Source organism: Dermacentor variabilis, chromosome 6 (assembly GCF_050947875.1).
Source record: "Dermacentor variabilis isolate Ectoservices chromosome 6, ASM5094787v1, whole genome shotgun sequence".
NCBI lineage: Eukaryota > Metazoa > Arthropoda > Arachnida > Ixodida > Ixodidae > Dermacentor > Dermacentor variabilis.
In genome coordinates, this window is record NC_134573.1 from 18,796,597 (window position 1) to 18,821,573 (window position 24,977).

Here is a 24,977-nt window from a genome sequence, read left to right on the forward strand (position 1 = left end):
ACTCGTGTAGTACCACCTGGCTTTCCAATTTGGAAACAAGAAAGTTGGGCTGTAGGGCTCCAGGATCAAGCAGCGCATGCTCTTGTACGTCGCCTGAGCTAGGAGGCCATGGTGGGCTGACGGACAAGGGGGCCAAATATGCAGACACATGCGGTGCATACGTTGTTTGGACACGTGTGTCTTCAATGTCTGCACTATGTCTCCATGTTTCTGAATGTCTACACTATGGCTCCCACTTTGGCCAGCCATGGTGGCAAGCACAGGGATCCAGTGGGAAAAGTCGTGTGTCATTCTAACACGATACTATTGGCCCACAGCAAAACCACAGCCTTCCCTGTTCTCCAAGCTAAGGTGGAAGAGAGTATAGGATTAGCCTTTCACCTTGACAGCATAGAGGCCATGTGTGGCAAGTTAAATCTCCACTGTTACGGTCCCAAATGCAGCACAAAGCACTACTGGCAACAACGAAAATATTTGTGCATCTATCTTTCGACCATGTTCCTTGCTAGCCTCCCTTCCATGGCCTTAAAACACTGATGTTAGCATAACTGCATGTCTGGGACAACTAAAGCATGAATTATTGTTACAAAATATTATGTTCTTGTACCGCCAGAACAGAAGCCAACATGACATAAAAACCACTAAAGAAACTGCCGCCTGGAAGAGAAATAAGTTTACAGCCAGGCAGCGCAATAAAACATTAAATTTAGTGGAAGGACTTCTAAATTGGCCACACTGCACTGCAGCAGAGTGGGAACTCCACAAGACGTGTACCAGTCGGAGGGTAACTCGCCATGTTCAAGGGTTTTGTTTACACACTTGCTTAGGCTGGCTCTTCGCATACTTTTGGTGCTCACCTGGTTGACCACTGTGTTGGAGGGACACTAAAAAGAAAAACTACTCGAAGTGAGTTAGTAAATCACCCTGCTGCAATGCCAAAAAAGGCCGCTGTGAGAAGATTTTGAAGCAGTGTGCTTGGGCCTAGTTAAGTGCAGTAAAAGTGCATTGCGTCTAGGAGAGCCAAAGACTGAACTGGGGAAGTTTCAACATCTTTCACTGAACCACAATGAGCAAGATTCAAAAAGGTACCTTGCAATCCATGACATCACACTGATGTGCCAGCCCTGGGGTTTCGGTGTGAAATTTGAAAAATGAAACTTTGAGTTTCATTTTCTCTTCTAATAACAAACCCTTTACCTTAAAGGGAAATACAGTCCTTCAAGCATACTTCATCACTCCAAGCTTAGTGTTTCTCTTTTAGTATCCCTTCCATTTTGAGGCACTTGAATGCAAAAAAAAAAAAAAAAAGATCAAAGTTATGCATACTTACTGTGCAACTACTGCAACAGATACTTTCAATGCTCTCGGTTTCTTGGCCCCACTTTTGTGCACACATCCCACAGCTTTTTTCACTACGTATTTTTTGTATCTGAATATGCTTAGGATTTGCGAGTAGATGCTTTGCTTTTGTGGATTCAATAGCATCACCCTAAGCTAGAACAGAATCTGGGCTGCTGGGGTTTGAACTTTGAAGTGTAATGTGAAGAAAAAGATGTTAGCTGGAATTGCACATTGTTGCCCTTGTTTGTTCACAACACAGAAGGTGTCCCTGCACTTGAACTTGAAGCTGCTAGCTTTTCTTTCGACAGTCAGGTTCCACTTTAAGAAACACACTTTTGACAGCATCCGCACAGCCCTTAATATGCAAATTAAGTGAAATTGCAGTTGTCACAAAAATAATTTCATTTGCCCACTTCATTCTCTTCTGGAGAGACATGTCTGACACAAAAACTAGCTTCCCACCAAATGTGGAGAAGGCACAGATTGCAAGTTACACAGTAGACGTTTCACTGTTGAAACCTCGAGGGTTGTCGGGCCAGACATGCCCATTAGACTCTCACTCGGAGTTTCACAAATTGGCCAAACAATTGGCCAGCCCGAAATGTGTGTGTGTGTGGTGCAGAAAATGTGTTTGACAAGCTGGTAACCGCCACAGTACAGTGGTCGCCACACGTGATCAAATTGCTGTTGGTGCTGCTGCAGCCGGGACTTGCAAGTGGGCAACTTGTTTCCACAAACATTGGCGCACTTGCCGTGCGACATAGGGTCACACAGTGACATATATTCAACACAAATCTTTGGGTTAACTGGTTTATTTTGATGCTTATCTGGATGACGATATTGTTGATGCTCACAGGCATTAGTTTTCAACTTTTATTTCCAGACCAGTTTACAATTACGCATGCACACATTTTTGGTGCCCTGTAGTTGACTCAAGAAAAAAAAAGTGACAACTAAAAAACTTCCACAGAGGATGGAGAATGCAGGGAGGAATATTAATGTGCAGTAGCGTTATTAAGCTTTAGCCAACAGATGAGAAAGCCTTTCCCGAGCATCACTTATGGCTCTGTCAGGCCTGTTGGTTTGTTGGCAGGGGTATGCTAATAGTAGGTCATGTTGCATAAAAGACAAGTAAGGAGGTGGATCAAGTGGTACAACATGTACTGATGCACACTTTATTCCAGGCCATATTGATTGAGATTCTTTTTTGTCAAGTAGTGCATATATGTAGTAAACTGGTCTGGAATGGTTGGAAATTACTGCCTGTGTGTGTCAGATTATGTTCTGCAGTTATGTGTCATTTTATGGCCTTTGTTTGCAACAAGCTTCGATGCTCTGCAGACACTGCTGTAGTAGCTGCAAAAGCTGATGTGCCCACTTGCTGCTTCTGTGAGTGATCCACAGCTGGTGAAGTCTGTCAGGCAGTAGACTTGCACTAAGATCAAGGCAGGATTGCCACACTCATTCGGAACAGTTGTGATGGGAGTAAAACGACACAGTTTGCACTTCCTCCCCAAAGACACACTGACAGCAAACACCTTATGCAAGTGTTGTTTTGTCACCATGGTATCTACAAAAAGCCTCCGTAGAATAAAACTAGTATGCACCTGTTCCCCCTCCCATGTCTTTCTCTTGCATGGCACCCATTTGCATCCAAGTCTGTTCCTTGGGTCATCACAACAAAGATAAGGAGACAGTCTCAATTGGCTTTGCTCAGCTCTCACTCTCTTGCTAGTCATTCGTAGGAGGAATGAGCAGTTTCCTATCACCAGCGCTAATTTAAATCACCTAGTTTCTTTTCTGCAGCACTGTAGCTTGCTTGCACATTTATCTTTTAGCCAGAGTGTGTGTGCCTGAAATGGCTGTAGCCATATCAGTATGAGGTCTCGGACTTAAATGCAACACTCAGCACAAAGCATCAATATGAAGTGTGCTTGCACTCGGTGCACAAACTGAAAGGAACTCGGTAAGTGGCTCTGCCCGACTAGTTGCCTAAGGTAATCGACAATCTGTGTGTGCACTGAGACTGACTTCACATCAGAGGAAACGTGATGGAAACATCGTGCCAATCTTGCGAACAATGCACTTGGGCAGCGTGCACTGTTTCTTCGGAGACGAGCCCACACAGCAAGGATGGCATTTGTCATCTCGGTGGACACTCTGTTTCTTAATTTAGATTTAATCATATTCAGTTGGCTGAAAACATGCTCAGATCTCTTATTTCCAAAGGGCCATGGATAAGCTACACGTCTGCGACAAATGAAGTATGAATTATTGTAAAAAAAGTTATGCTCTTGTACTGCCAGAACAAAAGCCAAGATTACATAGAAACCACTAAAAAACCTGCTGCCTGCAAGATAAATTTTACAACTAGACAGCGCAATAAGACAACATTAGCGGGAGAACTGCGAAATTGACAACACTACTCTATGATGGACTGTACCCAGTAATTAACTTTGTATATGTACAATAAAATCATAAATTGACCATTGCCACACAACTAAAGGTTCCCATAAAAAATTAGCATTACAGCCTAACTCGAGATGCCATGGAGTTAACTGCAGATATATTTTTGTTCTTGATATTTAAGCCAGTCAAAAGACGAACAGAGGAGAGACATGGCACATGGAACGCCTGGTCTTTCATCTTTTGACTGGTTTAAATCTCTAGAATGTGCACCAAATGACCCAGATTGCAACTCTTCTGCAGATGTTTGTTGAGATGGCATTTATGATATGGAGAGCCTGTGATGTACCTAATGGTAAAAAAAGAATGCCAACCAAACTAAAGAAAAAAACATTCAGTGAGAAGTTTTAAAAATGTTTCGGTGCTCACATGGCAACCTTGTTCACAGATTGTGAACCAGAATACTGTGTAGGAGCCGAAACATCTTTTAATTGTTCACTAAATACTTTTCTTGCTTGGTCGGTGTTCTTGTTTTTCTAGGGTGGTTGCTTGGGCTAGTTGGTAATTCATGATCAAATATAACGTACAGTGCGAAGGACAAGGACAGCGATAGACAACATACACAGCGCTGTTGACCTATACACACGCTGTGACATACACAGCGCTGTGTATGTCGTCTATCGCTGTCCTTGTCCTTCGCACTGTACGTTATATTTGATCTTGTTTTTCATCATGCGTCTTCCCAACCAGACAGGATTCCATCAAACCTAGGATTTCGCATGTGATGTATGTAGCACAGCTGGCGTTGCCTCTGTAGTGAATCCACATTGGCTAAGGAGCTGCGCAGCCACTGTGCTGAGGCAGGCAGAGGACTGCTCCAGCTGCAGTGCAATTGCACACGGCAGTGCAAGTCCTTGCGAGCAGTCTGTTGCCAAGACCTGCTGCCCGAGATGTGAACAAAAGCAGCACCTGCTCAGCCTGTTGCACTCTTGCCGTTCCAGAAGCCCACCTCGCTTGCATGCAGTATGGAAGATCACTATATTGGCGTAACCCTTTGCTGAGGACTATGCCACAAACAAAACCCGTTCACACACATCAGCACATGTCACCTTCTCGTCCATTTTGTTCAATTAGGAGTTGCTGTTCACCATAGTGTGCCAAAGGTTTCCACAATCAGCATGGCCAGCATCCACGCATGAAATAAAATATAGGAGAGTGGAATATTTTATTTTTCTCGCGTGTCTTCCAAAGTTGCACAAGGTTCGATATCTTTGATAAAAAGTGCTTCACTGAGCCACAGGAAAGGAGCCTGCTGTCAGTTCCTTTGATTATTACCCTTAAATGCGGAGACAACCTGATATTGTCCACAGTGTTCTTGTTTCTGAATTGTAGGCACAACGTGAAGAAAAAGCTTGTGCTGCCATCAAAGCTGTGCTGAAGCTTGGCAAGTGTTGAACGCATATTGTGCACACAGGCTGGCCATTTGTGCTTCACTCGATAAGTGCCAATCTGTGATAGTTTGTATTCTCGCCTTACAATTTATGCGAAAACACTTTAGTTTCAACAAAAAAATTCAGGTCTTCTAGAGTGTCTATTAACCAGAACTTCTATATAGCGAGAGGAAAGGCCTATTAAAAAGGCAATTGGCATATTATGGCAAGGCTATCGTAAACAGAAGCAAACATTGCATCAACAAGAAGTGTCTCTTGTACATGCATATCACTGACAGTGTATGTGAACTGGGACCAAATAATTACTCTGGCTTGAGTGATGTTGTACCACGTTTCGCCACATCAGCTGGCCCTAACAGAATGGGCAAAACCTAGCTCTTCCCCTGGAAGTCTTTTGTTCTTGTCCAATGCTCAAAGCATTACTAATAAGTGCGACACCAGGTGTTCTTGATGCATGCTTGGCAGAAGACATAGTCTTTTTTGAAACCTAGCTTTCTTCAAATATCGGAAGTAATTTTTGACTGAGAAAATGTAAGCTGTCTTATCACCATGACCACACTGTGAAATGATGATGAATGTGATGTTTTGTGGTGCAAGGGCCAAATATGGCCAGAGAGCGCCAGGCCGGTGTTAATGAGTTCACAGTGGAGCTATGAATAACAAGAGGCAGATGTTGCGCGGCTGTAAAGGGGCCTAAAAAACAGCCGCTGTAAAGTGCACAAAACGTACACAAGATAAAATAATGCCAATGGTTAATGAGCTGTACTATGGCCACGAAAAATACATAGTGAAACAGTGATGATATAAAGTATGTCAAAGGTTAAGGTTTGCAAGAAGCACTACTGCCTTAACAGAACCCTTGAAGCGCAAGGACCTCGAGGCATGTGCTATACAAAACTACTATTACAGCAGCATCCATTCGAAAGAGGATGCGCTATGAATTTATGGGGATAAAAACATGCAATTCGGCATCATTCAAGAATCCTATAACTGCTTTGTCAAAGAACGGTTCTGTGCCCAGAAGCATTACAGGATGGAGAGGGGTGTGCTGGCGGTATGCTGTAGAGGAAAATGTATCTCTCAGCTTCGGCTTCCCGATACTCCAGGAGGACGTGGAGGATGGTTATAGCCTCTCACCACATCTATCACAGGTTGGAGGCTCATTTCCATTCAGCAAAAAATTGCGGGTGCTGTAGGTGTGTCCTATTCTGAGTCGACAGAATAGGACATCGGTTCATAGTGTTTTAGTTTTGGAGGGTCAGAAACCTAATTGTGGCTTGATCACGTGTGGCTTATTTGTCTCAGTGTCCCACACGCGTTGCCAGTGGTTTGGCAATTTCTTTCGTATGAGAGGCTTCAGATCTGTGGCAGGGGTAGAGTAGCTTGAAATGTCATTGATGTGGCATACTGCGAGATCCGAAAGCAGTGTTCTTATCGCCGCAACTGACGAGTTTGTGTGATTGTCCTGTTTCATTTTTCATTAGAATGTTTATGCCTTTGCATTCAATTAGGTTATCAAATTATATTGGTTTGTGCACACTATCCTAAATAATTGTTTGACTTTTGCAATATACCCGCCGTAGCTGCTCAGTGGCTATGGTGTTAGGCTGCTGAGCACGAGGTCGCGGAATCGAATCCCGGCTACGGCGGCCGCATTTCGACGGGGGCGAAATGCGAAAACACCCATGTGCTTCGATTTAGGTGCACGTTAAAGAACCCCAGGTGGTCAAAATTTCCGGAGTCCCCCACTACAGCGTGCCTCATAATCAGAAAGTGGTTTTGGCACGTAAAACCCTATAATTTTTTTTTGCAATATGTTAATCCAACAATACCCATATTCTTTGTTCTTAATAGGCGATCTTATGTACCATAGAATTGACCAGTCTCCCTCTTATGATGTCGTTACTGAAACCTCAGCCAAAAGCACATAATTAATTTACTTATGCATAGGCTTTAATTTTACCAAAATGAACCGACTAGAAACGGCAAAAAAACTTGGCAAACATATAGTACCAGCATTTAGTCCTCCTGACTGCATGCACTTAGCCTGCTGAATCCACTCTTTGGTACCATTGTTTACCTCACCTCTCCCTAACATGCGAAACTGCCACCCAAAAGTCAATTAGGGATTGCTAGAAAGCTACATATACAGTAATTATATAGAAGTTAAATGATACACTGATTAGTATATGCCTGGATTTTTTCATACAACTGTCGAAGAGAATCAGAACCTTTTTTAGAAATAAAGTAGCATTCATCTTCAAGTCATATCAAACAGCGACAGTCACTGTGGTTCATTTGTGAGTTGAAAAGACTTCATTAGCAGCAAGCTACACATCAACAATAGTTTTCACTGGTATACCGTAACAACCTGTCCGAGTGTTGTACTGATAGCACATGAGCCAAGCACAATTATCTCAGCAATACATTGCCTTCACTCCTGATCTGTCTAAGTTTATGAACATCAACAAACCTGCAAGACAAAGTGTCGTATTGCTTACCAATTCTGACGATCATGTTCTGTGCAGTGCAGACTTGTTCTGCTCCAACAGTAATTTTGCAATGGCTTTTTCCTATTGAGCTTCAATGCCGTGCCAGTAGGAGGGCAATTTTTGTTCCACAGATTTTATTGTAAATTGTCGGGATTGTGGTGTGCTCCACCGCCCTTTTGCAGGCATATTCTGTCGTACCTACACCTCTGTCTCTTTTACCCACAACGGTTGTCGGTTGCGGGAGAGTCTTCCCAAGCAGCAGAAAGTCCCCGTTACAAAATCGGCCCGTCGTCTGTGGCCGACTGCAAAACGGTTGGCCCGACTTCGGCACCCGATGGAGATTGACACCGGCCTCACGTCTAGTCACTATCGGCAAGTGGCAACTTAGGCCCGACCACTGTAGCCAACGAGGCCGAGTGCACACTGCATGCGGGCCGACCCAACATTTTGCAAGTACCGGTTTGCCATTGGCCATCGGTTGGGTGCCGACGTTTCATTTTTAAATATTTTTTTAATTATATTAAAAAAATAAACACCAGGTTTTTTTTTTTTGCTGCGTGTTGCGCTTTCGGGTCAACGATATACAGTTTATTAGAGGCGTTTAACTCGTGCTGACAATTAATATACGCGATATGCGCATAATTCACAAATGAAACATAATTAAATGCCTCTAATTCTCTGTACTCGTTAGTGTAAGTACGCAACACGCAACAAAAGAAACACTTGAACGCAATGTATTCTCTTTTCGGTTGTTTATTTTGCAATCATAAAATACATTCATTTTTTTTTTTCGTGCAGCAGTGTTGACAATTTGCATGTAGTCTTTTCTCACTGCATGAAATTGTACGATGCAGCTAAAGGACAGGGCTGGTCTGCTGTGAGAGTTTCCCATACTGCCCGGGAGGCTCTTTCAGCCGTTCCCATGTTCTTGGCTCTGAACGGCATAGCATCCGGTATTTCTCTGTCACCGTCGAGAGTGAAGCTTGGATAGTTACAGGGCTCATACAAACTGAAACAAATGAACAAACAAATAATATAGTAATGAATAACTCTGAACCATGCAGATGACTTAGTGGACCTTTTTCACATTCGTGTGCAAGAAATCCCGATCCTGACACAGTCACAGACAAAATAATTATTTTGTCATTCCATATGCATGTATATAATAAACATATACTGTGCACTTTCAGTGAAAATTAGTGCGTTCAACTTCTGCGACATGAGTCATGCCGCCCAATTGGAAACACAAGGACAGGAATGATCGGTTTATACTGGCCTGACTCAGAATATCATTGCAAAAAACAAAAAAAAAACAAAAAAAAAACATCCAGGCAGTGCGATAAATAAATACAATACATGATTGCACAAACAAACTAGCACACTGACTGTCACGAGACAAATATATAGGTATACATAATGTCGAGACTGCGGTGGAAGTATTACACGTGACTGTGGTGGAAGTATTACACGTAACCTACGAAAAGCGACAACAGAAAAATTGAGGAACAACTTGTATATCGGCTGTCCACAGTGTTTCCCGTACGTGTCTTTTTGTCTGATGTTCCTATATCTACTCCATTCCACAAGTGGAAAAATGCCATACGCAATCCATTCTTACCTGCAATGCACCAGACATATCGTACAGTACTGGATATTTACAGTATTTTTTTTATCTGTGGCAACAAAAGCGACTTCGAATTATGAATTTTCCACAATGACAACCAGACAAGCGTCTTACCTGATTACTTCCCATATGGTGATAACAGATCTGAGCGTAGCAGGTCATTCCCACACTATGGTCGAATTTAAGCAGCGTCGTTCCAGTTTTTCCTAGAGAAAAATTAAGGAAAATATGTCACGCTTAGAAGACGGAAAAATATGAGAAATATATACATGAAAGTACGGCTCACATTTCCCTGTCCCAACTCTCGAACGCTTGATCTGTTCTCATATAAAGCTCTTCTTCTTTTCTTCCTTGTCAGAAAAAATAAACACAAAAAACAAGGAGTTCATCACACGTTGCAAAACCATTTACGCAATAGAAGGTGAGTTTTGTTCACTTGACAGAGACGGCCATGTACTACACAACGTGAAATTAAAATGCCACTTACGAGTAAGCATATCTTGAACGCATATCTTGAATTGAAAGGGCTTGCACTGTTCTTTTCCATGTCGCTTTGTGTAGTTTGCATTGATATGCGCATTCCATGATAGCAGAAATGCACCAAGTAGTCTACCAAAAGACGTGAAACGAGCTGGCATCCTGAGCTAGCATTTGGCAGGAACTCGCGCCCCTGCCGGCCTGCCCGCGCCCTTGCGAGCATGTGGCGTTGCGCCTGACGAAGAAAAATAGATATCAAGGAAAGCCCTGCTTCGCTTTCTCGCCCCATCCTCGCTGGTGGGAGCTGGTGCTGACGGAGAGAATCGCCCCGTCCCTGCTTTCCAAGAACCTCTTCATTCCTTCTGGGAGAGGGAGATGCGATGGCGCAAGACGATCGCAGTTCCCCACACTTTTCCTTTTTTTCTTCCGACCGCTGTTTCCTTTTGGTGTGTGTGCGTGTGTTGTGCACGCGCGTGTAATGAAAATCTGCGTTCTATATTTTGCAGGGATTGGTAGCTCTATACGAATATGTATATAGCTTATGTATAGAATAATTTTGACCACTTCAATGCGTCGAACAGTACTTCGGGGGCTATGCATGTTACAATGTAGGTGCTGTTTTCTTTTTTGTGAATTTTGTCTAAATATTGCAGAATCTTGTTTTATTTCCCTTTGTACTTGCTCATTGTTGTATAACTACTAGTACAGTGTGCAATTACCTTTGTTTTAAAAGTCTCACTGTAAAGGCGCTGCCAAGCGAAAGGGGGCTGCGGCTTTGTCAATCTGTATCTGACAGCCTTTTCTGCGCCTCCGCTCTCTGTACCTCTACAAGGCAGAAGTAAATAATTTGAATTATAATACATATTCATCGTCAAAGCATCACGTATATATGTGCACGAAGTTCGATATGTGCGCGCGCATGCATGTACAGTCAATACGCCTTCCAGGGAGCTTTGCACGAAAATGGTAGATATGCTTCACAGGAGACGGTGCTTGAAAAAAACACTCATGATATACCATGAATTTATTAATTCTTAATTGCTTGATTGTTGAATGTCATTAGTTCATTGAGCAAAAGTTGGAAGAATTTGATTTAACTCTAGTTCTTCCCAATCAAATACACGTCGACAGCAGAAATGCTCCATTTGTGTGATTGACATTGATTGGCATGCAGCAGCGCTGGATTAAGGGAGGGGGGGCTAAGTGGGCTGCAGCCCAGGGCCTCAGCTGGGACAGTTGGAGAAGGGGGCCAATTTATTCTAACCTGCATAGAATACGGAACCATGGGCAACGGAACTTCGAGCGACATGTATGAAGCGTGAAAACCAGAATGAGCAGACAGGGACCTCCGCCTAATGTAACAGCATGCGTTTAGCTTGATCATTTGGGGAGAGCTTGTTGAGCTGCAAAAACAGGAATCCCCTGCCACCCCAGCCGGGCCCTCTTTCTTACAAGCGAGGTGCGTATACTTGGAAGAGTTAATTTTCATGGTTTCCTATCAGTCCGTCTGTCCAGTGCTGTCTGGAGAGGAGGGGCAAGGGGAAACACCTAAAACATGTAATGTGGGATGAGGACCTAAATCTCCCTTCCCCCTCGCCACCTCCACGCCACCCTCCACCTCTCAAATAGTTTCGCCGCTGTCCTTCTCAGAGAAAGGATGTGCTGCAGTACCCAACAGTGCCTCCCATTCGACTTTTCTTTACCATGATGGTAATTTGGGCGGGGGAGGATGAGTCAGATAGCAGATTATGATGAGTCTGATGGCAGCGTCTAGGCAGGAAAGGAAAGAAGACGTCACACATGCTTTTGCCCGCGTACTGTGGCGCATGGAATGTTCACTATTCGGGCTAGGGTTGTGGAACAGTGAAGGGGGAAGTTGGAGAACTGGACACAAAGGCCTGTCTCCAGGGCCCATTCCTGCCTAGTGGTTGCGCACCCTCGCGCGCGCACGACGGAAAAGGTAGGTCAGACTGGCCGCCGAACTTTCCAGAAGGAAGTAGAAAAACTCAGAATGACTCAGAGGCGACGGAGGGCGCGTAACTTCGCCCGCGCTAGGAGTCGCCCTCTCCCCTTCATTCTCGCGCTCGGCGTCGACGGGGCGAAAGAAAAATCGAGAACCTCCCAAAACAGACACTTGCTCCTAGCCAATAGGAAGACGAGATCGGAACGGGAGAAGGAGGGAATTTGTACAAGGCACTGTATGCGTATGTGAACGCCTGCTTTGGCGCTAGCAACAGACAGACGCGGCGCGCGTCTAGAAAAGGAAGTTGATCGCGGGCTGCAATTCAGCCCCGAGCCTCCGATTAAGCTTGCATAAGCCCGCCCGCTGAGGAGCTCCCGGGGGACGCACCACTCTCGGCCAGCCTAGGACCATCCTGGCAGCGTGCGCCAGTCATAAGGACTGCCACCGTTGGACACCTGCGGTCGCGTCGGACTGACGAAGCGCCCAGTGAACAATTAGCATCCATTCATGCGAAAATACTCCGTCGGAAGCATCAAAGTGGTGCGTCTAAACGAAAGGCGAAGTTAGAAAGAGAAGAGCGTGAAAAGAAGCTACCAAAGATGACAAAGTACCAACTAAATGCAACTTCCGCGGAGCAGTATGATCGCTCTACCCAGAGTCCGTGTCAAACTCCCAATAGTACCGACTGTACCGAATGTAGTACCGAATGGAGGACCTGCCAACTCCATCGATCACCACGGTTTCCTGGCAAGAAGCAAAAAGGTTTGACCCATCATGGTTGTCTGGATCCTGTACGAAAACGGTGCCAACCTCGGTCGCCCATATTTCTGAGCAATCGACGCTAACCGAGCCCTGTCCTGTTCCTGAGTCAGCAACGTCTATGCTACTCGGCCGGGCCCCTGCCACAGAGCTCCAGGTGTCCAGTCCGGCACGCCCGATTTCTACTACTGCTGATCAACAGGTGCCAAACCTCCCCGATTAGCCTCCTTCTACTGACGAGCGCCAGGAAACAACACTCCAAGAACCGACTCACTCGTTTCCTGTTAGTTTGGATTCAAATAATCATGTTCCCACCCACAAAGTGTGCCTCGAGAGGACGAATGAGACGGCTTCTCGTTGCGGCAACAGAGAAGTACAGTCGCCCCCGCAGCAAGAGGTACGTTGCGAGATTCTCCGAAGTGACCCTGCTAAGTGGCCGGGCGTTATTACTGACAGCTTTCGGAGTGTATGCCTTGAGAAAGGGCCATTGTATTTTCAAAATTGGGCAGAAAATTTTCCGTCTTCGGAAAGGCAATATAAAACTCAGAAACGCTGTATATCACCTCATCTTTTCGTGCGAAAGGCTGTAAATGGGGAGGCGTACAAGCGACTGTTTAATGTACTCGGAGTCCAAAGGTTCCGTTTACTGTTTCATGTGCAAACTATTTTCGATTTCAAGCAACCCCAGTGATTTCGCCACGCACGGCTTTTCTGATTGGAAAAGAGCAGAAGAAAAGGTTTGCGCACATGAAAATAGCGTCAAGCACCGGAACTACGTGGCAGCATAGTTCGCCCGCTTTAACTCGAGCAGCACAATGGACAAGAAGCTGGTTAAGCATCTTGTCACTGAGACCGCTTACTGGGCAGAGGTGTTGAAGCGCGTACCCAGATAGCAAGATACATCCATTAGATATGCATAATATGGTACACCTTGGAGATTAAGTATGTCCATTAGATATCCAGATTTATCCAGAAAACGTTGCTTGGATGTACTATGGATCATCGCAAATGCACCCGGCCGGAACATGTTAGTAGTAAGTTGTGGGGATGTCAGCGCTGGATATATCCAACGTCTAAAGGATATCCATATCAACCACACTTACGTCCATAGGACATCCATTGCACTATTTTTGGCTGTTTCTTTCATTCGTCATGCATGCATGCACTGGGCCTCTTCAATTAGTTGTCCTAGAGTGCCCCAGACTGCTTGAGACGCTACTACAGCCAGTGATTATTGGCGTACGCAGCTTCGCAGACAGTCCTAGACTGTTTGGGGCAAGAAATCAAAGTACCACTGTTACTAAGCGAAAAAAAAAAACGCCGTTGTCACCACCAGCATTTTTATTGTGAAACTTATTGGTACCAAACATTTGATAAGTACGTAATGATGTACACAATATTTGCAGTGAATTACATTGGCAGACTGCAGCTGTCTCATAAAAATAAAGTGAACAGTAAAAATCCAACATAATGCCATCTCTTGGTTTCTGAACGGCACAATAAGTACTGAACGCGCGAACCAATACAAAAATATCACATATGTATAACAGCTAAGCATAAACATACTAAAGGATAAATAAAATGAGACATTAAAAGCAACGCTTGCCAAGCAACACTTTTCATGGCGCAGTGTTAGTTGCATTCTCTCCAGTAAAATAAAACACAAATGGCACATTATCAGACTTCTCATGAACAATAACAACATTCACACATGGAAACATCAAAGCACTATTTGAGTAGCCTTGTATTCAGCAAAAGAAAAATAGAAGCAACGTAGTGAAACATAAAGGAGAGCAATAGCTGAAGGCCCAAAAGGGCAATATATCCCATAGAAAAAACAATCTGAAAACCACGAATACGTTAGCAGAACGATAAATTCTATAGAGAAGCAGGCAGCCCCCGGCTGCAGAAGGGTGCCAAATTAGCTTATCCATAAAGGGGAAAAATTTGGAATACAGCTGCTGCATAAAAAGAAAATAGTTTTAACATATTGTTCTCGCTCGGCGAGAAAGTCATTTTCCTCGAATAAGTAAGCATGCAGTATAAGTACAACAGTACGCTCTATAAGTTATTCGAGTAGAATAACTATACCATATTTCCATTGTGTAGATTCATGGATCATAAGGAATGTCAATGTAATTGCAGTTAGTGGTTGCCTGGTACCACAGCACACTTGGCATGCACTAGTCAACCAGATGCAGCGGTACCAGGCCACACCATGCTGCTGAGAGTGCTGAGCCACTCGCAGCAGTAGCAGATCAGCCCTTTCCTTTTTAACTGCCTCACTGCTTTCCGTACACTCAGCCTGACATACCAAAACACGGTTCTGTATTTGTCACATTTTTGAAAACATACAGCGCTACTTAAAATGCAATCAGGTGCCATGAAAAGCCGAAGCATTGATTCAGCTGATGCTGGAGACGTGCTGCTACATCTACATCTCCGTAGCGTTATCTGGTTGGTGTTCATACACTGGGCTCAACACAGCTGCAGTGGTTAATTGCATTGGCCTTCGCAGCAGTACTATCAAGGAAACATGTTGCAGTGTGTGCTCATCTTAAGGTTGCCACTTCAAAGGGAATATTTTTGGGCGCTGAAGATAGTGAGGTTTAGCCTTGTAGTCATTACCGGGACAAGTTAGACCACTGCCAGTTTCAAAAGAGGAAGAAAATTTGTCAGCACTCCTAAAGGCACACGGTACGATGCTGTGGGGCTGGAGGGCGAATCGTACTTGGAAGATCACTGTCTTGCTGACTGGCTTGAGCATCCTAAATCTGAAATAGAGGACAGAATCTTTACAACTATGCAAACACATCGCTTATTACTTACCACGGATTCAGATATTCACCCTTACTTTACTAACAGTAAAGCCCATACTTTACTGTTACTATAACGACAGGTTCGAACGTGCCCAAGACACTCACTGTCTCTCCGTGGGTGTGTTCGCGTTGGGCTGTATCTCGACCAGATCAAGCATGGGGTTCAAGTGACGGCACATTTCTCAATTCAGTGATTAGGTTAAAATCCCAGAGTATAAATCCACACCTATAGCATATTTATCATGGAGTCAGATCTAAGGCATCTGCTTAAAGAGTACCACTGACAATAAAATTTATCCTTGCAAGCAGTAGAGCACAGCAAAGCTTTATATAAAGTGCAAAATGATCGACTGTTCACGAACACGTAAAACTACATGGCTGGTGCCTACAATTGATACAAGCACGTCATACTGCACGCTATACACAGGAGCTGTGTAAACGTACAGAGGAGCAACAAAGCGTGCAAAATATCACGTAGCTCTACAGACAGCCCTCATTACAAAAGACCTCCAAAGAAATGCATGAACGGTGACTACCTCGCAACATCGAGCACCACTATCGAAAACGTGTGCCAGAACCACTGACATCATCGTGCCGTTGTGCACAAAACCTGCGGACCGCGAGAAGCACGTACAGTACAAGAAAGACCAGGACGAGTATGAGAAGATGAACTGAAACATGGGACGAAGGGAGACAAACAAGAACGTCGCTTCTCTATCGCCCTCTGTTTCGGGTTGCAGTTCAGCTGTTCAAACTAGTCTTAGCTATGCACCACTTGGCTCAGTTTAATACTATTCGAAACACCACCGACATGCCTTGAAGGGCACTGCCGAAACCGCTGGGCGTTTGCGTTGTGCATCAGTTCTTCCGGCCCATGCTAAGCACTCATTACCGGCATAAAAGAGAAGAAAGTACAAAAAGAAACCCTCGACACACCTTGAAAACTATGTGCCTGTTGACGACCGCACACCACTGAAGACATGGCGAGAATAACAAATGAAATGCCACGGCATCAGTACCGAACGGAAAGGTTGGCGCTATCTTCTGCAGCCCTTCAGGGAGCACAGCATAGAGCAGCACAGCCCAGCCATAGAGAAAGCTGTGCACCAGCATGGGAAGAGGACTTGGCACCTTTGAAGGCGCCGCGTCCATGAGTTTTCGCGTACTCATCAAGCCAGCATCATTCGATACATTGACCCCGGTTCCCCCCTCAACCCGGGTTGACTGGGCGGGGGCCTTTGGTTCGGGCCAACGGTCCTTCCTGGACAAGGGGACTGTTGTGATGCAGCTACACTGCGTTACTGCACTCAACACACAAACAGCCATGACGGTCTTACAGGACACAAGCCTGACTGACCCTCGGACTGCCTTGACGCAAAAGAGGCCAAGGCATACAACCACGGAGAGCACCAAAGGCACCTGCGGGGCAGCGCGACCACACGAGGGTGCGCCACCACTGGTTCCGGCTCTGGGTTCCACTGAGCCAAACAAAACCCCGTAGATCGACTGGCACCCACAGCCGAGTCGAGCGACGTTAGGAGCATGCATCGTAACTTAATGGATAGCTTTCCACCTGGCTCATTAAAAATCACGGCAGGACGAGCCCACACTTCGAGAAACTTCTTTTCGCCCAAGTGGTGCCACTCCCGGGTGAGATGGAACCAGACCTCCTTCCGTGCTTTCGCAAGCACTTCATGAAGGCACGGTGCCCGACCCCCGAAAACTGCATCGCGGCGTGCCAACCAAACTTGGTAGGAACACTCGGCCAGAAGAAGCACGAACTGGTTGACCGCCTGATTAGCAAAGGGTGCAAAAATCTAACTGTCTGATGAGGAACGCCTGGGAGATTAAAAAGACTAGCAATCCTTCGGAGAAGAGCTGCAGGTAGGAAACAGTGCGTAAAGGTATGAACCGAGTGCTCACAAGCGCCGCAGAACGGGCACACCCCACGAGCTGGGACGGCTGTGAAGGGCCTGTAGCTCAACGGCAGGCAACCTCGCGCCAGGCGGTACATATGAACGTAGCTCGCCTAGCGTCGAGGAAACTGGCCGTAATGAGCTTCCAGTTTGGCCTGTGAATGGACAGGTCACACATTTGGCAATGCTGGAGGAGATCTGGGGTGAGGATATCTACTAATTCTTGGAGTGGAGTTGAAACTACGTCGATGTCGGGGGGAACCGTGCGGAGGCTTACCAAAGAGTTGGCAGTCGTGCCTAAATGGTGGACGGGGAACCTGAGCGAGGAACACAGTGGGAAAATGTGCTCTGCGAAAACAAGCGGAGTCGGGTGCTAAGGAAAAATGCGGTAAAGCTTCGAGTCAGGAGCATATCCGAATTAAGAGCGACCTGGGTCCACCTGACGTGTAGTGCCACGATGCCCAGGTCGGGAATTCCGAGTCCTCCTTTATCCCTGGGCAACTTGAGCACCCACCTGGCTACACAACCATCTGCGCCCTTCCAGAGAAAGCGAAAGAGGACCCTTTCCAAGATAAGCTTGGTTCGGGTTGGAACAGGAGACACACACGCCACATGCGTCAGGAACGAAAACAGAAGTGAGCGTAGGATTATCGCTCGAGCTGTCAATGGGCATGACAACGCGCTGAATTCCTGAATCCTGGCTTCAAGCTTTTCCTTAGCCTGTTGTCAGTTTTCAGGAGAGAGACCATCTGGTTCGACTTGGAAGCCTAGAATGCGCAGCCGCATTTTCACGGGGAGACGAACGAGCAGCGAACTGGACGGAGTGGAGTTCAAGTACATGGCTGCACTTTTCGACCTATTCAACCTTGTACCGCTCGCCTTGCAGTAACTCTTCATGACCTCCAAGCCACCGCAAGCTGATGCCTCATCCGGGACGACAATGGACAAATCATCCGCATAGGCAAAAAAAGTGCAACCGGAGGGGGACCTGGTGAGAGGAGGAACCTGCCAATTCTGCTATCACAGGACAACCTCTGCAGAAGCGGTTCAAAAGCGAGTACGTAGAGGGCAGGTGAGAGAGGGTCCCTTTGCCGTACATCACGTCCCACAATGAACGCCTCCGAGACGCGGTCCTGTATGACAACAGCAAAAGTCGGTCAAGAATACAAAACTTGGACCATCTGCCGAAAACCCACACAAAAACCAGTCTCTTCCAGAAAACGGAAAAGGTACCTATGGCAAATGATGTCGAAAGCCTTCCCCTGATCGAAGCAACAAAGAATACCTGGAAGTTTCCTGGTATTTGCCCACAGGGGAAGGCTCCTCACTGTTAAGCCGTGAAGCTGAGTAGAGCGCCCCTGGAGGCTACATGCTTGGTATGGACCCAAAACAGTGCTGAGCACTGGTGTGAGTCGCATACACAGGCACTTTGCTATGAGCTTATAATCGCAGTTCACAAATGTGATCGGACGCCATGCTCTCAGATCGGAGCTCCTCGACTCGTCCTTACAAAGGAGAGTGATTAGTCCCTGTCGTTGAGACGCTGACAAAGTCCCTTCACTGAGTAGCCTGTTCACCAGTGATGTGAACGGCTTCCCTAACAATGTCCAAAATTTAACATAAAATTCGACTGTCACACCATCGGATCCTGGAATGCGATTACGCTCCATAGACTTCAATGCCGAAAATAGCTCGTCCTCATCTATGGCTGAATCGAACACTTGTGGCGGCTCAGCTGGTGAAGCAAACGGAAAGACAGCTGGAGAGGCAACTGGTTCGGCATACAAGCATGTAAAACTGCCTCGCCAGTGCAAGAACTCCATCTGGTGAGTCGACTATACTACCATCACTTGGATCTACTAGGGAAGGGAGAGTTGTGCTGTTCCTTGAAAGATGCCTACGTAGGACGTTTCTGCTGCACCACGCTTCCATTTCCCGCAGCTCTGCTTGGGTTGTGGCCCTGAAGCCATCCCACCGTCGCTGCAGGTGAATCCGAAGTTCCTTTCGGAGTGAGGCCAGCGCCGGAGCAACACCAGGTCCGCCGGACAGTGGCCTCGAGAGCAGGAGGATCGCGTCGGAGACGATTTTAATTTCCTCACGCTCCTCGCGCGCTCGACGCTTGCCCCAAGACCTGAAGCACTCACGCACTCTGACCTTCACGTCATCCCATTCTGCGCCACTTAGATTCGCTGTGTTGTGAAGCGATTGAAATAGAATGGATGATACCTCTGCGGTTGCCTGCCTGTCTTTTAGGAGACGTGGATTTAAGGGCCATGGTATCTTTCCTCTCCATACTATGCTGGAATTGGAACCGTTGTCCGATGGGAAGAGGACTTGGCACCTTTGAAGGAGCCGCGTCCATGAGCTTTCGTGTACTCATCAAGCCAGCATCATTCGATACATTGACCCCGGTTCCCCCCCTCAACCCGGGTTGACTGGGCAGGGGCTTTCGTTCGGGCCAACGATCCTTCCCGGCCAAGGGGACTGTTGTGGTGAAGCTACACTGCGTTACTGCACTCAACACACAAACAGCCATGACGGTCTTACAGAACACAAGCCTGACTGACCCTCGGACTGCCTTGACACAAAAGAGGCCAAGGCATACAACCACGGAGAGCACCAAAGGCACCTGCGGGGCAGCGCGACCACACGAGGGTGCGCCACCACTGGTTCCGGCTCTGGGTTCCACTGAGCCAAACAAAACCCCGTAGATCGACTGGCACCCACAGCCGAGTCGAGCGACGTTAGGAGCATGCATCGTAACTTAATGGATAGCTTTCCACCTGGCTCATTAAAAATCACGGCAGGACGAGCCCACACTTCGAGAAACTTCTTTTCGCCCAAGTGGTGCCGCTCCCGGGTGAACACGCCAGCATTGGAACACAAGCTCACACATGCACGCATATGCTTGCTTGCTGCGCCATTGCAGTGGCTGCACTTATAGTGACGTATGACAGGCACGCGACGGTGAAAATAATTGATAATTGGACAATAATGCTGCGTAAAATCTCTAAATCATTTAACTTTTCTGAAGTTTTTAAACACCATTTTTCATTTAGTGCAAAATTTATGGCGTGCTTCCGGCTTCTTGCTTTCGAGCATGCTCTCGAAGCACATGCCCTCCGAGATGGAGTGTCAAGTGTTGGAGAACACAAAATCACTTCCACAGGGGAAGTTTGCCACAGTTTAGAAAGTTTGGTGGTGCTCAACAAAAGTAGAGCGTCTTGATATAATTTTCATTGTTTTTTCTACAATATATATCAGTTCATTCCCAAACATACTGTACCTTGTTTTTTCAATTACTTTTACAAAGTCGTACATAAAAAAGTAATTGATTGCACAAAAATTTAAAAGATGGGACGTCTATGGACATCCATTACATGATCACTAATGATACCGCGCGATCGTCGCACCAAACTGCAGGCTCCAACTGCGCAGCATCGTCCACGTCAAAATCATAGAAGCGCGCGTAGACAATGCGGAAAAGAAAGCTTTGGGGCGCCTACAATGCACGTCTAAAGTACAAGCTTTATGGACGTTCCATGGGCATCCAAAATTTTGTTGTTGTACGTCTGATGAATGAACTAAATGTATGTTCATCAGACATCCAAAACTTTGATGCCATTGCACGTCCCTTAGATGTATGTGCATGCAAAGGGCGCGGGCATAGGACATCCCATTTTTTGCTGGATGTTTGGATCAATCAGGTAGTACATCTATCGGATGTTTGTTGCTATCTGGATAGTCGTTGTAGTTAAGCTTCTAGCTGAGCGGGACCTAGTGTTTCGGGGCATGCAGTGAGGAGATCTTTGCTTCACTGAGAAATGGCAATTATATGGGAGTGCTTGAGGCCATTGCCAAGTTTGATCCCTTTCTAGAGGAGCACATCAAACGCTACGGGAACAAAGGAAAAGGTCACCCATCGTATCTGTCAAAAACTATTTGTGATGAATTTATCGACCATATGGCAAAGGCTGTCAAGGAACGTCTCGATCGTTGACGAAGTGAAACGCGCAAAATACTTCTCTTTAATTGTTGATTCGACTCCAGACCTCACTCACGTTGATCAGCTGTCAGTCGTTTTACGATACTATTTAAATGGGAAAGTGTACGAACGCTTTCTTGGATTTGTTCTAATTGAATGGCATACCGGCTTGTTTGTATCTTTTCGATACCATGATGTCCCTTTTGACGACCAATGGCATCTCAATTGATGATTGTAGGGGCCAAGCTTATGATAATGCGAGTAATATGTCAGGAAAATATAAAGGACTGCAAGCTCAAATAAAACATTTGAATGAATTGGCAGTCTACGTCTCGCTTGCTGGTCATTCACTGAAATTAGTTGGCGCGTGTAGCGTTGACACTTGCCTTGAGGCAGTCAAATTTTTCACTGTAATTCAGGGACTGTATGTGTTCTTTGCTGCCTCACCTAAGCGATGGAGGTATCGTTTGGACAGCATGGACGGAACTGGCCAGCAGCTTGTTTTGAAGAGTCTCCTGAGACCAGGTGGTCAAGGCACGCTGAATCATGTAAGGCCATTCTGAAAATTTTCAATGCAGTCTTGTGTTGCCTTGAAGCTATATCAAAGACCGAGGAAGAAAACGGTGACATTAAGAACGAAGCACCCTCTCTCTCTCAAATGACAAATCTAGAGACTGCATTCATTGCAATTTTTTGGAGTGAAATCTTGGAGCATTTTGACAAAACGAGCGTAGCACTTCAAAAACCAGGCCTAGACATTTCAACTGCTGTATACCTGCTAGCTCTCTAGAAGGCTTTGTTAATTCTTTGCGACCTCTCTTTGATACCTTCGAAGAGAGGGCACGCACGCTAAGTACCAATCAATGTTATCAGGATGAGGGCAAGCGCATCGTTTTGAGTAAGCACCCGACGGAAAAAGCGATAGTGCGCTACAAGGCAGAAAAAAGTTTATCGTAATGTTGTACTTGACAGTCTAGGCTCTGCTTTGCGAGTGCGAAAGGCTGCCTACACTGAACTCTGCGAAAGGTTCGGGTTCTTAAAATTGCTGACAGAAGTTGGGAGCGAGGCCTCTCTGCCACAGCAGGCTGAGAAGTCGGTGAAAACCTACAAAAATGATTAGGAGCCAGCATTTTCCGCTGAAATCGTTCAGTTTGCGAACTTTCTGCACAACTCTGTGTGCCAGGACACGAGTCCCCTGGGAATAACGAAGTTGCTGCACGTAAGAAAGCTTATTGATGTGTTTCCGAACCTTTCTATTGCTTTCCGAATGTACTTAAGCATACTCGTGGCAAGTTGTGAGACCGAACGATCGTTTTCCAGGTTGTCGCTGATAAAAAATCGCTTTCGTTCGATCATCCTTGACGACAAAGTGAACTCGCTTGCTATCATGTCCATTGAAAGTGACTTCCTCCGCGATCTATCCTTCGAACAGACTATATCTGATTTCGCCAAAGCGAAGGCGCAAAAGATGCCATATTAAAAGAGGACTGTTTGCGCTATACATGAATAGTTCCAATAAGTTCTTTGTGTCGTCTCCGAGCCTCCACGTTGCCAATGAAACGCTGAGCAGTGTAATTCAATATATGCAAATGTTCGTTGTTCGTCTCTTGCACGGAGCAAGAAACATTTAGGAGAGGAAACTTCGCTGTTTGCGGCGACCAGAAAAGGTCACAAGCCCGCGGAGTCGTTATGGTGCTGGCGGCGCCTGGCGGCCTGGAAAGAAATTACCGCCGTTGACAGCGCGCCGGAGTAGCCTGCCCGGGCGCTGCATTCTTTTTTCGCTGCGGCTTCTACGACGCGCCGCATGGCGCCGCCACTGTATGCAGCTCCGTCGGCGCATACAACAATTGTGACCTTATCTGGTCGCCCGCGCTCGCTCGCACTGACGGGAGTTTCACCTCCTAAATGTCTTACTCCGTGGTCTCTTGTTTGTTCTGCCGATATTTAGCGTGCTTATAAAGAACTCTATTTTTGTTGTTTTTGATAGTGCAACGTTTATTTGGTGTCGTCCTTGCTTGTCTTACCTTTAACGAAAATATTTTCAAATAATGTTTTGTAATTACAGTTGGTAATTTTCATCTGTATTCTAGTACATTTTTATGGTGTTTGTTTGTCTTAAGTAATGTATATATCTATTGCATACTTATAGAGTGAGGTATATAAGAAATACTGCAGTTTGATGCTTCAATTTCAATAAAGAATGTTTTGGATACAAGCATGCGTCTCCTCACTGGATTAAACTTAGTGATGCAGACAAAGCCTAGCTTCAGAAGGATGGACATCTGAGCTGTGTTGTCTTTTCTACGTTCTTGTTCGTCTTGAGGGCACTAAACTTTTCCTTAAACCCTAGCTTTTGCTGAAAACAGAATGCAAACTATCACAAAGTGAACATATATGTGCTGGTGTTTACAACAGCACGCGTTTCAAGCAAATTTTGTTGTTTTCATTATACTAATAACAATAATAATAATCTCGTTGATCGCACTTCGTTCTTTTTAATTTGGTGGAATTAAAATGAAACATGGCATATTTCCAGTAGCGTAGCAGGCGACAGGTGGGGGAGGGGTCAGTATAGGGAAAGGGGGCCTGCATGCGCATTAGCCCAGGGCCCCCATTTTTCATAATCCGGCTCTGGCATGCATTCTTAATTATTCTTAGACGAATCGACAATAGCTACAAAAATTGCACACTTTGACATCTCTTCACACTTCGGCCCCGTATAATCACTTCTTCCACACTCCCCAGTGAGAACACCCAACTGAAATGTTTTCCTAGAACTGTACAGTCCACGAGTCGCTTGCGCTTATATCGTCTGACGATTTTTGCGGTGATGCGACAGGGCCGTTTACATTAACACGCCGTTCGCGAACAATTTCGCTTGACTCTTTCCGCAGTTCAGATGACTATTACGGGAACTGTATAACGCAATATCCATTTGATTAAATTTTGTCCCGAGTCCAAGGACTTCGAGCCGCCACCTGAGGCCACCACAACAAAAACTGCCGGACCATTCTTTATTAAAGTGTCTTCTTCCCCGTTAAACAGTTACTTTGTCGATAGTATACACCTAGAAAAAAAAAAGAAAGCAATAAAGAACGATGTAATAGTGTTACAAACATATCCGTTTTCGAAGTATTGAATTCTTGCGATTTTTCGTAAAGGAAATATAATACTTCCGCTACATGTCTTCCTCCTCCGACTTCCAATATTGATCTCCACAAACTCTTATTCTCGTAATAGTGGTCATTGCATGCGCACCCGCATATATAGCGAGAATAAATTTGATTCTGATTTTATAATTCTCTCTAATCACTACTCTTCGTTCAGTGCAGAACAAAACACAGAACCATCCTTTAGCCGGAAGTCGATATAACTTCCAGATGAACTGTCACTAACATCTTTATGTAATGGTTGCTGTTTCCCACCTTGTGACGAACCGCCGTCATCGCTTTTGTATAGCTGCTCTATATTCCGTCATCATTCGTCCGTCAAAATTTGTTACGCAAAAAAAAAAAAATAATTTCTGCCTCTGACGTAAAGCCCGTGCACGAGCCATCTTGAAGGAAGTTAGAGATGACAGAGACTCCGCGGTCTTTGTCGATGCGGCGCCGTACGGGAAAAGGAGAGTGTTCGTGTTGTCGGTTGTAGACGTGCTTCGCTCCTCGGCCTCGGTCAGAGCGGCCACCGCGAGTATAGCAGAGCAAATTGCGGTTGCGCTGGCCTTGTGTAACCCAGAGCGTTCCT

General features: G+C 45.7%; 1 long non-coding RNA gene across 1 annotated transcript; it reads right to left on the bottom strand.

Moving 5' to 3' along the window:
• Positions 1–8,367: 8,367 nt before the first annotated feature.
• On the bottom strand, positions 8,368–10,185 carry LOC142584679 (uncharacterized). Its single transcript, XR_012828870.1, has 4 exons — positions 9,802–10,185; positions 9,601–9,664; positions 9,429–9,520; positions 8,368–8,699 (listed from the first exon to the last, which is right to left on the bottom strand). It is a non-coding gene; the product is annotated as an uncharacterized LOC142584679 (long non-coding RNA).
• Positions 10,186–24,977: the final 14,792 nt, after the last annotated feature.